The following is a 16,860-nucleotide window of genomic DNA, read 5'->3' on the forward strand; positions in this document are numbered from 1 at the left end:
CTGGTTGTATTGTGACTGGTTGTATTGTGACTGGTTGACTGGTTGCATTGATACTGGTTTACTGGTTGTATTGTGACTGGTTGTATTGTGATTGGTTGACTGGTTGTATTATTACTGGTTGTATTGTGATTGGTTGACTGGTTGTATTATGACTGGTTGTATTGTGACTGGTTGTATTGTGACTGGTTGACTGGTTGCATTGTGACTGGTTGCATTGTGACTGGTTGTATTGTGACTGGTTGACTGGTTGTATTGTGACTGGTTGACTGGTTGTATTGTGACTGGTTGACTGGTTGTATTGTGACTGGTTGACTGGTTGTGGTTGTGACTGGTTGACTGGTTGTATTGTGACTGGTTGACTGGTTGTATTGTGACTGGTTGCATTGTGACTGGTTGTATTGTGACTGGTTGACTGGTTGTATTGTGACTGGTTGACTGGTTGTATTGTGACTGGTTGTATTGTGACTGGTTGACTGGTTGCATTGTGACTGGTTTACTGGTTGTATTGTGACTGGTTGTATTGTGATTGGTTGACTGGTTGTATTATGACTGGTTGTATTGTGACTGGTTGTATTGTGACTGGTTGACTGGTTGCATTGTGACTGGTTGTATTGTGACTGGTTGACTGGTTGTATTGTGACTGGTTGACTGGTTGTATTGTGACTGGTTTACTGGTTGTATTGTGACTGGTTGACTGGTTGTATTGTGACTGGTTGTATTGTGACTGGTTGTATTTTGACTGGTTGCATTGTGACTGGTTGTATTGTGACTGGTTGACTGGTTGGTATTGTGACTGGTTGTATTGTGACTGGTTGTATTGTGACTGGTTGTATTGTGACTGGTTGTATTGTGACTGGTTGTATTGTGACTGGTTGACTGGTTGTGACTGGTTGTATTGTGACTGGTTGTATTTTGACTGGTTGTATTGTAACTGGTAGATTTGTGACTGGTTGTATTGTGACTGGTTGACTAGTTGCATTGTGACTGGTTGCAATTGTGACTGGTTGACTGGTTGCATTGTGACTGGTTGACTGTTGACTGTTTGCATTGTGACTGGTTGTATTGTGACTTGTTGCATTGTGACTGGTTGACTGGTTGTATTGTGACTGGTTGTTTTGTGACTGATTGACTGGTTGTTTTGTGACTGGTTGTATTGTGACTGGTTGTTTTGTGACTGGTTGTATTGTGACTGGTTGTATTGTGACTGGTTGACTGGTTGTATTGTGACTGGTTGTATTGTGACTGGTTGACTGGTTGTATTGTGACTGGTTGTATTGTGACTGGTTGATATTGTGACTGGTTGTGACTGGTTGCATTGTGACTGGTTGTATTGTGACTGGTTGTATTGTGACTGGTTGACTGGTTGTATTGTGACTGGTTGTATTGTGACTGGTTGACTGGTTGTATTATGACAGGTTGTATTGTGACTGGTTGTATTGTGACTGGTTGACTGGTTGCATTGTGACTGGTTGTATTGTGACTGGTTGACTGGTTGTATTGTGACTGGTTGTATTGTGACTGGTTGTATTGTGACTGGCTGTATTGTGACTGGTTGTATTGTGACTGGTTGACTGGGTGTATTGTGACTGGTTGACTGGTTGCATTGTGACTGGTTGTATTGTGACTGGTTGACTGGTTGTATTGTGACTGGTTGTACTGGACTGGTTGTGACTGGTTGTATTGTGACTGGTTGACTGGTTGTATTGTGACTGGTTGACTGGTTGTATTGTGACTGGTTGTATTGTGACTGGTTGCATTGTGACTGGTTGTGACTGGTTGACTAGTTGCATTGTGACTGGTTGTATTGTGACTGGTTGACTGGTTGTATTGTGACTGGTTGTATTGTGACTGGTTGACTGGTTGTATTGTGACTGGTTGTATTGTGACTGGTTGTTTTGTGACTGGTTGACTGGTTGTATTTTGACTGGTTGCATTGTGACTGGTTGTATTGTGACTGATTGTTTTGTGACTGGTTGACTGTTTGTATTGTGACTGATTGTATTGTGACTGGTTGTATTGTGACTGGTTGACTGGTTGCATTGTGACTGGTTGTATTGTGACTGGTTGACTGGTTGTATTGTGACTGGTTGTATTGTGACTGGTTGACTGGTTGCATTGTGACTGGTTTACTGGTTGTATTGTGACTGGTTGTATTGTGATTGGTTGACTGGTTGTATTATGACTGGTTGTATTGTGACTGGTTGTATTGTGACTGGTTGACTGGTTGCATTGTGACTGGTTGTATTGTGACTGGTTGACTGGTTGTATTGTGACTGGTTGACTGGTTGTATTGTGACTGGTTGACTGGTTGTATTGTGACTGGTTGACTGGTTGTATTGTGACTGGTTGACTGGTTGTATTGTGACTGGTTGACTGGTTGTATTGTGACTGGTTGACTGGTTGTATTGTGACTGGTTGCATTGTGACTGGTTGTATTGTGACTGGTTGACTAGTTGCATTGTGACTGGTTGTATTGTGACTGGTTGACTGGTTGTATTGTGACTGGTTGACTGGTTGTATGACTGGTTGACTGGTTGTGATTGTGACTGGTTGACTGGTTGTATTGTGACTGGTTGTATTTACTGGTTGTATTGTGACTGGTTGCATTGTGACTGGTTGTATTGTGACTGGTTGACTAGTTGCATTGTGACTGGTTGTATTGTGACTGGTTGACTGGTTGTATTGTGACTGGTTGTATTGTGACTGGTTGACTGGTTGTATTGTGACTGGTTGTATTGTGACTGGTTGACTGGTTGTATTGTGACTGGTTGACTGGTTGTATTGTGACTGGTTGACTGGTTGTATTGTGACTGGTTGACATTGTGACTGGTTGTATTGTGACTGGTTGACTGGTTGCATTGTGACTGGTTGTATTGTGACTGGTTGATTGTGACTGGTTGACTGGTTGTTGTGACTGGTTGTATTGTGACTGGTTGACTGGTTGTATTGTGACTGGTTGTATTGTGACTGGTTGTTTTGTGACTGGTTGACTGGTTGTATTGTGACTGGTTGCATTGTGACTGGTTGTATTGTGACTGATTGTTTTGTGACTGGTTGACTGTTTGTATTGTGACTGATTGTATTGTGACTGGTTGTATTGTGACTGGTTGACTGGTTGCATTGTGACTGGTTGTATTGTGACTGGTTGACTGGTTGTATTGTGACTGGTTGTATTGTGACTGGTTGACTGGTTGCATTGTGACTGGTTTACTGGTTGTATTGTGACTGGTTGTATTGTGATTGGTTGACTGGTTGTATTGTGACTGGTTGTATTGTGACTGGTTGTATTGTGACTGGTTGACTGGTTGCATTGTGACTGGTTGTATTGTGACTGGTTGACTGGTTGTATTGTGACTGGTTGACTGGTTGTATTGTGACTGGTTGACTGGTTGTATTGTGACTGGTTGACTGGTTGTATTGTGACTGGTTGACTGGTTGTATTGTGACTGGTTGACTGGTTGTATGGTGGTGACTGGTTGTTGTGACTGGTTTACCTGTTGTATTGTGACTGGTTGCATTGTGACTGGTTGTATTGTGACTGGTTGACTGGTTGTATTGTGACTGGTTGTATTGTGACTGGTTGACTGGTTGTATTGTGACTGGTTGTATTGTGACTGGTTGTTTTTTGACTGGTTGACTGGTTGTATTTTGACTGGTTGCATTGTGACTGGTTGTATTGTGACTGGTTGCATTGTGACTGATTGTTTTGTGACTGGTTGACTGTTTGTATTGTGACTGATTGTATTTTGACTGGTTGACTGGTTGCATTGTGACTGGTTGTATTGTGACTGGTTGACTGGTTGTATTGTGACTGGTTGACTGGTTGTATTGTGACTGGTTGTATTGTGACTGGTTGCATTGTGACTGGTTTACTGGTTGTATTGTGACTGGTTGTATTGTGATTGGTTGACTGGTTGTATTATGACTGGTTGTATTGTGACTGGTTGACTGGTTGCATTGTGACTGGTTGTATTGTGACTGGTTGACTGGTTGCATTGTGACTGGTTGTATTGTGACTGGCTGTATTGTGACTGGCTGTATTGTGACTGGTTGTATTGTGACTGGTTGACTGGTTGTATTGTGACTGGTTGACTGGTTGCATTGTGACTGGTTGTATTGTGACTGGTTGACTGGTTGTATTGTGACTGGTTGTATTGTGACTGGTTGACTGGTTGTATTGTGACTGGTTGACTGGTTGTATTGTGACTGGTTGACTGGTTGTATTGTGACTGGTTGACTGGTTGTATTGTGACTGGTTGCATTGTGACTGGTTGTATTGTGACTGGTTGACTGTTGCATTGTGACTGGTTGTTTGTGACTGGTTGTATTGTGACTGGTTGACTGGTTGTGATTGTGACTGGTTGTATTGTGACTGGTTGACTGGTTGTATTGTGACTGGTTGTTTTGTGACTGGTTGACCTGTTGTATTTTGACTGGTTGCATTGTGACTGGTTGTATTGTGACTGATTGTTTTGTGACTGGTTGACTGTTTGTATTGTGACTGATTGTATTGTGACTGGTTGTATTGTGACTGGTTGACTGGTTGTATTGTGACTGGTTGTATTGTGACTGGTTGACTGGTTGCATTGTGACTGGTTTACTGGTTGTATTGTGACTGGTTGTATTGTGATTGGTTGACTGGTTGTATTATGACTGGTTGTATTGTGACTGGTTGTATTGTGACTGGTTGACTGGTTGCATTGTGACTGGTTGTATTGTGACTGGTTGACTGGTTGTATTGTGACTGGTTGACTGGTTGTATTGTGACTGGTTGACTGGTTGTATTGTGACTGGTTGACTGGTTGTATTGTGACTGGTTGACTGGTTGTATTGTGACTGGTTGACTGGTTGTATTGTGACTGGTTGTATTGTGACTGGTTGACTGGTTGTATTGTGACTGGTTGACCTGTTGTATTGTGACTGGTTGCATTGTGACTGGTTGTATTGTGACTGGTTGACTAGTTGCATTGTGACTGGTTGTATTGTGACTGGTTGACTGGTTGTATTGTGACTGGTTGAATTGTGACTGGTTGACTGGTTGTATTGTGACTGGTTGTATTGTGACTGGTTGTTTTGTGACTGGTTGACTGGTTGTATTTTGACTGGTTGCATTGTTGACTGGTTGGATTGTGACTGGTTGCATTGTGACTGACTGTTTTGTGACTGGTTGACTGTTTGTATTGCGACTGATTGTATTGTGACTGGTTGACTGGTTGCATTGTGACTGGTTGTATTGTGACTGGTTGACTGGTTGTATTGTGACTGGTTGAATTGTGACTGGTTGTATTGTGACTGGTTGCATTGTGACTGGTTTACTGGTTGTATTGTGACTGGTTGTATTGTGATTGGTTGACTGGTTGTATTGTGACTGGTTGTATTGTGACTGGTTGTATTGTGACTGGTTGACTGGTTGCATTGTGACTGGTTGTATTGTGACTGGTTGACTGGTTGTATTGTGACTGGTTGACTGGTTGCATTGTGACTGGTTGTATTGTGACTGGTTGACTGGTTGACTGGTTGTATTGTGACTGGTTGACTATTGTGGTTGTATTGTGACTGACTGGTTGTATTGTGACTGGTTGACTGGTTGTATTGTGACTGGTTGACTGGTTGTATTGTGACTGGTTGCATTGTGACTGGTTGTATTGTGACTGGTTGACTAGTTGCATTGTGACTGGTTGTATTGTGACTGGTTGACTGGTTGTATTGTGACTGGTTGTATTGTGACTGGTTGACTGGTTGTATTGTGACTGGTTGACTGGTTGTATTGTGACTGACTGGTTGACTGGTTGTATTTTGACTGGTTGCATTGTGACTGGTTGTATTGTGACTGATTGTTTTGTGACTGGTTGACTGTTTGTATTGTGACTGATTGTATTGTGACTGGTTGTATTGTGACTGGTTGACTGGTTGCATTGTGACTGGTTGTATTGTGACTGGTTGACTGGTTGTATTGTGACTGGTTGTATTGTGACTGGTTGACTGGTTGCATTGTGACTGGTTTACTGGTTGTATTGTGACTGGTTGTATTGTGATTGGTTGACTGGTTGTATTATGACTGGTTGTATTGTGACTGGTTGTATTGTGACTGGTTGACTGGTTGCATTGTGACTGGTTGTATTGTGACTGGTTGACTGGTTGTATTGTGACTGGTTGACTGGTTGTATTGTGACTGGTTGACTGGTTGTATTGTGACTGGTTGACTGGTTGTATTGTGACTGGTTGACTGGTTGTATTGTGACTGGTTGACTGGTTGTATTGTGACTGGTTGTATTGTGACTGGTTGACTGGTTGTATTGTGACTGGTTGACCTGTTGTATTGTGACTGGTTGCATTGTGACTGGTTGTATTGTGACTGGTTGACTAGTTGCATTGTGACTGGTTGTATTGTGACTGGTTGACTGGTTGTATTGTGACTGGTTGTATTGTGACTGGTTGACTGGTTGTATTGTGACTGGTTGTATTGTGACTGGTTGTTTTGTGACTGGTTGACTGGTTGTATTTTGACTGGTTGCATTGTGACTGGTTGGATTGTGACTGGTTGCATTGTGACTGACTGTTTTGTGACTGGTTGACTGTTTGTATTGCGACTGATTGTATTGTGACTGGTTGACTGGTTGCATTGTGACTGGTTGTATTGTGACTGGTTGACTGGTTGTATTGTGACTGGTTGAATTGTGACTGGTTGTATTGTGACTGGTTGCATTGTGACTGGTTTACTGGTTGTATTGTGACTGGTTGTATTGTGATTGGTTGACTGGTTGTATTATGACTGGTTGTATTGTGACTGGTTGATTGTGACTGGTTGACTGGTTGCATTGTGACTGGTTGTATTGTGACTGGTTGACTGGTTGTATTGTGACTGGTTGACTGGTTGGTTGTATTGTGACTGGTTGACTGGTTGTATTGTGACTGGTTGTATTGTGACTGGTTGTATTGTGACTGGTTGCATTGTGACTGGTTGTATTGTGACTGGTTGACTGGTTGTATTGTGACTGGTTGTATTGTGACTGGTTGTATTTTGACTGGTTGTATTGTAACTGGTTGACTGGTTGTATTATGACTGGTTGTATTGTGACTGGTTGTATTGTGACTGGTTGACTGGTTGTATTGTGACTGGTTGACTGGTTGCATTGTGACTGGTTGACTGGTTGTATTGTGACTGGTTGTATTGTGACTGGTTGTATTGTGACTGGTTGCATTGTGACTGGTAGTTTTGTGACTGGTTGACTGGTTGTATTGTGACTGGTTGCATTGTGACTGGTTGACTGGTTGCATTGTGACTGGTTGACTGGTTGCATTGTGACTGGTTGTATTGTGACTGGTTGCATTGTGACTGGTTGACTGGTTGTATTGTGACTGGTTGTTTTGTGACTGATTGACTGGTTGTATTGTGACTGGTTGTTTTGTGACTGGTTGTTTTGTGACTGGTTGTATTGTGACTGGTTGTATTGTGACTGGTTGACTGGTTGTATTGTCACTGGTTGTATTGTGACTGGTTTGCTGGTTGTGATGGTGTGACTGGTTGTATTGTGACTGGTTGACTGGTTGTATTGTGACTGGATGTATTGTGACTGGTTGACTGGTTGTATTGTGACTGGTTGTATTGTGACTGGTTGTATTGTGACTGGTTGACTAGTTGTATATTGTGACTGGTTGTATTGTGACTGGTTGACTGGTTGTATTATGACAGGTTGTATTGTGACAGGTTGTATTGTGACTGGTTGACTAGTTGCATTGTGACTGGTTGTATTGTGACTGGTTGACTGGTTGTATTGTGACTGGTTGTATTGTGACTGGTTGCATTGTGACTGGTTGTATTGTGACTGGCTGTATTGTGACTGGTTGTATTGTGACTGGTTGACTGGTTGCATTGTGACTGGTTGTATTGTGAATGGTTGACTGGTTGTATTGTGACTGGTTGTATTGTGACTGGTTGACTGGTTGTATTGTGACTGGTTGACTGGTTGTATTGTGACTGGTTGACTGGTTGTATTGTGACTGGTTGACTGGTTGTATTGTGACTGGTTGACTGGTTGTATTGTGACTGGTTGCATTGTGACTGGTTGTATTGTGACTGGTTGACTAGTTGCATTGTGACTGGTTGTATTGTGACTGGTTGACTGGTTGTATTGTGACTGGTTGTATTGTGACAGGTTGACTGGTTGTATTGTGACTGGTTGTATTGTGACTGGTTGTTTTGTGACTGGTTGACTGGTTGTATTTTGACTGGTTGCATTGTGACTGGTTGTATTGTGACTGCTTGTTTTGTGACTGGTTGACTGTTTGTATTGTGACTGATTGTATTGTGACTGGTTGTATTGTGACTGGTTGACTGGTTGCATTGTGACTGGTTGTATTGTGACTGGTTGACTGGTTGTATTGTGACTGGTTGACTGGTTGTATTGTGACTGGTTGTATTGTGACTGGTTGACTGGTTGCATTGATACTGGTTTACTGGTTGTATTGTGACTGGTTGTATTGTGATTGGTTGACTGGTTGTATTATGACTGGTTGTATTGTGACTGGTTGTATTGTGACTGGTTGACTGGTTGCATTGTGACTGGTTGTATTGTGACTGGTTGACTGGTTGTATTGTGACTGGTTGACTGGTTGTATTGTGACTGGTTGACTGGTTGTGTGACTGGTTGTGGTTGTATTGTGACTGGTTGACTGGTTGTATTGTGACTGGTTGACTGGTTGTATTGTGACTGGTTGTATTGTGACTGGTTGTATTGTGACTGGTTGACTAGTTGCATTGTGACTGGTTGTATTGTGACTGGTTGACTAGTTGCATTGTGACTGGTTGTATTGTGACTGGTTGACTGGTTGTATTGTGACTGGTTGTATTGTGACTGGTTGACTGGTTGTATTGTGACTGGTTGTATTGTGACTGGTTGTTTTGTGACTGGTTGACTGGTTGTATTTTGACTGGTTGCATTGTGACTGGTTGTATTGTGACTGGTTGCATTGTGACTGATTGTTTTGTGACTGGTTGACTGTTTGTATTGTGACTGATTGTATTGTGACTGGTTGTATTGTGACTGGTTGACTGGTTGCATTGTGACTGGTTGTGTGACTGTGACTGATTGACTGGTTGTATTGTGACTGGTTGACTGGTTGTATTGTGACTGGTTGTATTGTGACTGGTTGACTGGTTGCATTGTGACTGGTTTACTGGTTGTATTGTGACTGGTTGTATTGTGATTGGTTGACTGGTTGTATTATGACTGGTTGTATTGTGACTGGTTGTATTGTGACTGGTTGACTGGTTGCATTGTGACTGGTTGTATTGTGACTGGTTGTATTGTGACTAGTTGACTGGTTGTATTGTGACTGGTTGACTGGTTGTATTGTGACTGGTTGTATTGTGACTGGTTGACTGGTTGTATTGTGACTGGTTGTATTGTGACTGGTTGACTGGTTGTATTGTGACTGGTTGACTGGTTGTATTGTGACTGGTTGTATTGTGACTGGTTGTATTTTGACTGGTTGCATTGTGACTGGTTGTATTGTGACTGGTTGACTGGTTGTATTGTGACTGGTTGTATTGTGACTGGTTGTATTGTGACTGGTTGACTGGGTGTATTGTGACTGGTTGACTGGTTGCATTGTGACAGGTTGTATTGTGACTGGTTGAATTGTGACTGGTTGACTCGTTGATTTGTGACTGGTTGCATTGTGACTGGTTGTATTGTGACTGGTTGACTAGTTGCATTGTGACTGGTTGTATTGTGACTGGTTGACTGGTTGTATTGTGACTGGTTGACTGGTTGTATTGTGACTGGTTGTATTGTGACTGGTTGACTGGTTGTATTTTGACTGGTTGTATTTTGACTGGTTGTATTGTGACTGGTTGTATTGTGACTGGTTGTATTGTGACTGGTTGTATTGTGACTGGTTGTATTGTGACTGGTTGCATTGTAACTGGTTGTATTGTGACTGATTGTATTGTAACTGGTTGTATTGTGACTGGTTGTATTGTGACTGGTTCACTGGTTGCATTGTGACTGGTTGTATTGTGACTGGTTGTATTGTGACTGGTTGTATTTTGACTGGTTGTATTGTGACTGGTTGTATTGTGACTGGTTGACTGGTTGTATTTTGACTGGTTGTATTGTGACTGGTTGACTGGTTGTATTGTGACTGGGTGTATTGTGACTGGTTGCATGACTGGTTGCTGGTTGTATTGTGACTGGTTGTATTGTGACTGGTTGTATTGTGACTGGTTGTATTGTGACTGGTTGTATTGTGACTGGTTGTATTGTGACTGGTTGTATTGTGACTGGTTGTATTGTGACTGTTTATATTGTGACTGGTTATATTGTGACTGGTAGTATTATGACTGGTAGTATTGTGACTGATTGTTTTGTGACTGGTTGACTGGTTGTATTGTGACTGATTGTATTGTGACTGGTTGTATTGTGACTGGTTGACTGGTTGCATTGTGACTGGTAGTATTGTGACTGGTTGACTGGTTGTATTGTGACTGGTTAACTGGTTATATTGAGACTGGTTGTATTGTGACTGGTTGACTGGTTGTAATTGTGACTGGTTGTATTGTGACTGGTTGCATTGTGACTGGTTTACTGGTTGTATTGTGACTGGTTGTATTGTGACTGGTTGACTGGTTGTATTGTGACTGGTTGTATTGTGACTGGTTGTATTGTGACTGGTTGGACCGTCATTGTGACTGGTTTCATTGTGACTGGTTGTATTGTGACTGGTTGTATTGTGACTGGTTGTATTGTGACTGGTTGTATTGTGACTGGTTGCATTGTGACTGGTTGTATTGTGACTGGTTGTATTGTGACTGGTTGTATTGTGACTGGTTGCATTGTGACTGGTTGCATTGTGACTGGTTTCAGTGTGACTGGTTGTATTGTGACTGGTTGTATTGTGACTGGTTGTATTGTGACTGGTTGTATTGTGACTGGTTGCACCCATGCTGTTCAGTGAACAAAGTACATTGTGTAAGTAACACTCAGTTCATTGTAATAACAGTGTAACAGTCTGTCAGTGAACAGCTGAGCTCTATCCTGACAGTATCAGTCAGTGGCTATGGCCTTCACACTGACCAAAGACTGGACCCTGCGGAGTGGCTTTCATTCTGGTCCTCCGTGCCTTTAGAACAGCTTGACTTGTGTGACCTCGTCAATGAATAACCTTTATAGAGGCCTACTGGGAATAGGTCACAGCTCATATGAAACTATGGGTTGCTAGAAAGGTCTAGAGAGGACAGAGGGCCTACTAGAATAGGATCAAATTCTATTCTATTATGCTATATTTATTGTCTGTTCTATTTCATTCCATTCCAACAGATTCTACCTTATTTTATTCTATTCCACTTAAATACATCCCCTGGTATCCTCTCTCTTCCTCTGTGTGAAGTGCTGTTGTTGCTTTCATGTCTTTCGAAGAGAACGGCTGCTCTCTTGTATAATAAGGTATTATATCTGTATAGTCAGAGATGTGAGCTGGTGTTTTCAAAGGCCATGAGCCTGTCAGAGGAGGGACAACAAACACTCTGCAGTACAGAGTGGAGCGGTGCTGCTTTGTGTTGAGGTCCCTGTGAAGGCCTGTGGGTCCTGGCCAACCTCTCCTGTGTAACAGGGTGGAAAGAGGATGACAGATGTGTCATTGTTGAGAATGTTAATTTGTCTTCACTCTGTCAAGGTGTTTGTGTTTGTAAATCACATCTCTCTCTCTCTCTCTCTCTCTCTCTCTCTTTCTCTCTCTCATTGTGGTCTAAATGAGTGTCTCTTCATCATCCCACTCTGCTCCTCCTTGACATTGTTAAGGGCTGACCCTCCACTCTGACTCTCCACCCCTGGGGTCTGACTGGCAGTGTTACACCCCCACCATGTGTCACCATTCACATCCGACTGTCTACCAGTCTGGGCTGGAGCCTCTCTCTAGGTCTGTCTGACTTTATCCACAGGACTAATTTTGCCTGTTGCCTCTCAATCTGTCTCTCTCTTCCTCACTCTCTTTCTGTCTCTCTTTTCCTCACTCTCTTTCTGTCGCTCTTCCTCACTCTCTTTCTGTCTTTCTTCCTCACTCTCTTCCTCACTCTCTTTCTGTCTTCCTTCCTCACTCTTCCTCACTCTCTTTCTGTCTTTCTTCCTCACTCTCTTCCTCACTCTCTTTCTGTCTTTCTTCCTCACTCTCTTCCTCACTCTCTTTTTGTCTTTCTTCCTCACTCTCTTTCTGTCTTTCTTCCTCACTCTCTTCCTCACTCGCTTTCTGTCTTTCTTCCTCACTCTTCCTCACTCTCTTTCTGTCTTTCTTCCTCACTCTCTTTTTGTCTTTCTTCCTCACTCTCTTCCTCACTCTCTTTCTGTCTTTCTTCCTCACTCTCTTCCTCACTCTCTTTCTGTCTTTCTTCCTCACTCTCTTTTTGTCTTTCTTCCTCACTCTCTTCCTCACTCTCTTTCTGTCTTTCTTCCTCACTCTTCCTCACTCTCTTTCTGTCTTTCTTCCTCACTCTCTTTCTGTCTTTCTTCCTCACTCTCTTTCTGTCTTTCTTCCTCACTCTTCCTCACTCTCTTTCTGTCTTTCTTCCTCACTCTCTTCCTCACTCTCTTTCTGTCTTTCTTCCTCACTCTCTTCCTCACTCTCTTTTTGTCTTTCTTCCTCACTCTCTTTCTGTCTTTCTTCCTCACTCTCTTCCTCACTCTCTTTCTGTCTTTCTTCCTCACTCTCTTCCTCACTCTCTTTCTGTCTTTCTTCCTCACTCTCTTTCTGTCTTTCTTCCTCACTCTCTTTCTGTCTTTCTTCCTCACTCTCTTTCTGTCTTTCTTCCTCACTCTTCCTCACTCTCTTTCTGTCTTTCTTCCTCACTCTTCCTCACTCTCTTTCTGTCTTTCTTCCTCACTCTTTTCTGTCTTTCTTCCTCACTCTCTTTCTGTCTTTCTTCCTCACTCTTCCTCACTCTCTTTCTGTCTTTCTTCCTCACTCTTCCTCACTCTCTTTCTGTCTTTCTTCCTCACTCTTCCTCACTCTCTTTCTGTCTTTCTTCCTCACTCTTCCTCACTCTCTTTCTGTCTTTCTTCCTCACTCTCTTTCTGTCTTTCTTCCTCACTCTCTTTCTGTCTTTCTTCCTCACTCTTCCTCACTCTCTTTCTGTCTTTCTTCCTCACTCTTCCTCACTCTCTTTCTGTCTTTCTTCCTCACTCTTCCTCACTCTCTTTCTGTCTTTCTTCCTCACTCTCTTTTTGTCTTTCTTCCTCACTCTCTTTTTGTCTTTCTTCCTCACTCTCTTTCTGTCTTTCTTCCTCACTCTTCCTCACTCTTTCTGTCTTTCTTCCTCACTCTTCCTCACTCTCTTTCTGTCTTTCTTCCTCACTCTTCCTCACTCTCTTTCTGTCTTTCTTCCTCACTCTCTTCCTCACTCTCTTTCTGTCTTTCTTCCTCACTCTCTTCCTCACTCTCTTTCTGTCTTTCTTCCTCACTCTCTTTCTGTCTTTCTTCCTCACTCTCTTCCTCACTCTCTTTCTGTCTTTCTTCCTCACTCTCTTTCTGTCTTTCTTCCTCACTCTCTTCCTCACTCTCTTTCTGTCTTTCTTCCTCACTCTCTTTCTGTCTTTCTTCCTCACTCTCTTCCTCACTCTCTTTCTGTCTTTCTTCCTCACTCTCTTCCTCACTCTCTTTCTGTCTTTCTTCCTCACTCTCTTTCTGTCTTTCTTCCTCACTCTCTTCCTCACTCTTTCTGTCTTTCTTCCTCACTCTCTTCCTCACTCTTTCTGTCTTTCTTCCTCACTCTCTTTCTGTCTTTCTTCCTCACTCTCTTTCTGTCTTTCTTCCTCACTCTCTTTCTGTCTTTCTTCCTCACTCTCTCCCGATCCTGCTTTTTTTCCTCTCCGTCTTTCAATTCATCACTTCATCTCTCTTTATCTTTCTGGCTCCCCCTGTCTTGCTTTCCTTCTCTATCTCTATCTCCCTCCATCACTGCCTCCATACTTCCCTCCCTCTCTCTGTCTCTCTCTTCAGAAACAGGCGTGAAGCTTTAATAGCTCTGCCACCACGCTGGGGACCTAATCCTGTTACCTAGCACACACCCAGACACCCAGAGCCCCTTTCTACACTACACCACCAAGCTCATTCTACATACACCCCCTGTTCACCATCTAGCGCCAGGCATCACCAGGCTCATCTTTTGTCTGCCTAATCCTCGTATCCCTTCACACCCCTCTGGAATACTTATTTCCTATAGGAGGACTTCTTTTGTCTCTTTGTGATTTATTTCTTGATACGGTGGTGTCGTCGGGGTACATGGTTTCGTACCGAATGAAATGTGCCCATTTGACGCTCTTATCGTGTCTTTGCACACCCTGTTACTCTCTGCCTTTAGGATCGGCTGTCTGTTGTTGTGCTCACCCTGTCACTCTCTGCCTTTAGGATCGGCTGTCTGTTGTTGTGTTCACCCTGTCACTCTCTGCCTTTAGGATCGGCTGTCTGTTGTTGTGTTCACCCTGTCACTCTCTGCCCTTAGGATCGGCTGTCTGTTGTTGTGTTCACCCTGTCACTCTCTGCCTTTAGGATCGGCTGTCTGTTGTTGTGTTCACCCTGTCACTCTCTGCCCTTAGGATCGGCTGTCTGTTGTTGTGTTCACCCTGTCACTCTCTGCCCTTAGGATCGGCTGTCTGTTGTTGTGTTCACCCTGTCACTCTCTGCCCTTAGGATCGGCTGTCTGTTGTTGTGTTCACACCCTGTCACTCTCTGCCCTTAGGATCGGCTGTCTGTTGTTGTGTTCACCCTGTCACTCTCTGCCCTTAGGATCGGCTGTCTGTTGCTGTGTTCACCCTGTCACCCTCTGCCCTTAGGATCGGCTGTCTGTTGTTGTGTTCACCCTGTCACTCTCTGCCTTTAGGATCGGCTGTCTGTTGTTGTGTTCACCCTGTCACTCTCTGCCTTTAGGATCGGCTGTCTGTTGTTGTGTTCACCCTGTCACTCTCTGCCTTTAGGATCGGCTGTCTGTTGTTGTGTTCACCCTGTCACTCTCTGCCTTTAGGATCGGCTGTCTGTTGTTGTGTTCACCCTGTCACTCTCTGCCTTTAGGATCGGCTGTCTGTTGTTGTGTTCACCCTGTCACTCTCTGCCTTTAGGATCGGCTGTCTGTTGTTGTGTTCTGGTTTGATGCCAACAATAAAAGTGACCGACTGATTAACTCTGTCTAACTAATTGGTCACGGTGGCGTACGCTAAAACAAGGGGCTCTTTTGTGGGATTGGCAGATTGGACTTGTTCACAACAGGAATTAGGCAGAGTAACAATAGAATAAGCAGGCCACGCTCTGCCATGCTGTGCCCATGTATTGCTTCAGCAATATGATTTCTTAAATCTGTGTGTATGTAATTGTGATTCACTACACCATCTATACTTGTGGCAGTAGATTTGGAAATTGTCCTCCTACACAATATAATGACGGTCCCTTTGATGGTTCTGATAAAATGGCAACTCCTTCCATCGAGGCCTATTATTGTTCTCTGTCTCCAAGATCCATCGTTGTTGTAGGCATTGTGTTATTCACAGAGACGCAGTGTGAGCATAAAGGTTAGACGAGTCCCTATGGATTCATGGGGAACATGATTTCTCACTCAAGGAGACAGTCTGTGGTCAGACAGAGCCCAGGGGAGTACAGAGTCATTTGACCAAAGTGTGGTGTTAATTTTACCACTCTGTTTTTAGATTTTGTCTAGGCTAATTCAGTTTGACTAAAATATCATTAAGTCTTAGTCACATTTTTGTCATTTAAATAATGTCTAATTATTGTTAAAATGCCGAAAACGGTTTAGTCAACTAAATGCCCTTTCTTTTTTGTCATAGTTTAGTCACATCACATTGTATTGCCTCATTAACCTATAGTAAACATACACCACTGACCCAGTGCACAAACATACATAGCCCTGTCCTACCAACATATTTGTCTGCATAACATTTTGTTCTCTTCCCAACAGCAGAAATATGAGGAACATACAGTGCCTCCAGAAAGTATTCACACCCCTTGACTTTCTCCATGCTTTGTTGTGTTAAAGGCCTACTGACACCCATAATCATAGTGGAATTATGTTTTTAGAAATGTTTACATATTAATAAAAAAGCTGAAATGGTTTGAAGTATCCAGCCCATTTGTTGTGGAAAGCATACGTATGTTCTGTACCAATACCTCGCGAAGAAGGGCACTTATTGAGCATGGTGAAGTTATTATTTACACTTTGGACGGTGTATCAATACACCCAGTCACTACAAAGATACAGGTGTCCTTCCTAACTCAGTTGCCGGAGAGGAAGGAAACCGGCCAATGGTGACTTTAAAACAGTTACAGAGTTTAATGGCTGTGATAGGAGAAAACTGGATGGATCAACAACATTGTAGTTACTCCACAATACTAACCTATTTAAAAAATGTTTTTATCATTTATTTAACTAGGCAAGTCAGTTAAGATTAAGAAGAAATTCTTATTTACAATGAAGGCCTAGGAACAGTGGGTTAACTGGTCTAGGAACAGTGGGTTAACTGGTCTAGGAACAGTGGGTTAACTGGTCTAGGAACAGTGGGTTAACTGGTCTAGGAACAGTGGGTTAACTGGTCTAGGAACAGTGGGTTAACTGGTCTAGGAACAGTGGGTTAACTGGTCTAGGAACAGTGGGTTAACTGGTCTAGGAACAGTGGGTTAACTGGTCTAGGAACAGTGGGTTAACTGGTCTAGGAACAGTGGGTTAACTGGTCTAGGAACAGTGGGTTAACTGGTCTAGGAACAGTGGGTTAACTGCCTTGTTCAGGGGCAGAATGACAGATTCCTATAAGACAGAGTGAAAAGAAGGAAGCCTGTACAGAACATGCATCATGTTTGCAATAA

This window comes from Oncorhynchus tshawytscha, linkage group LG15 (genome assembly GCF_018296145.1).
Source record: "Oncorhynchus tshawytscha isolate Ot180627B linkage group LG15, Otsh_v2.0, whole genome shotgun sequence".
NCBI classification, from domain to species: Eukaryota; Metazoa; Chordata; class Actinopteri; order Salmoniformes; family Salmonidae; genus Oncorhynchus; species Oncorhynchus tshawytscha.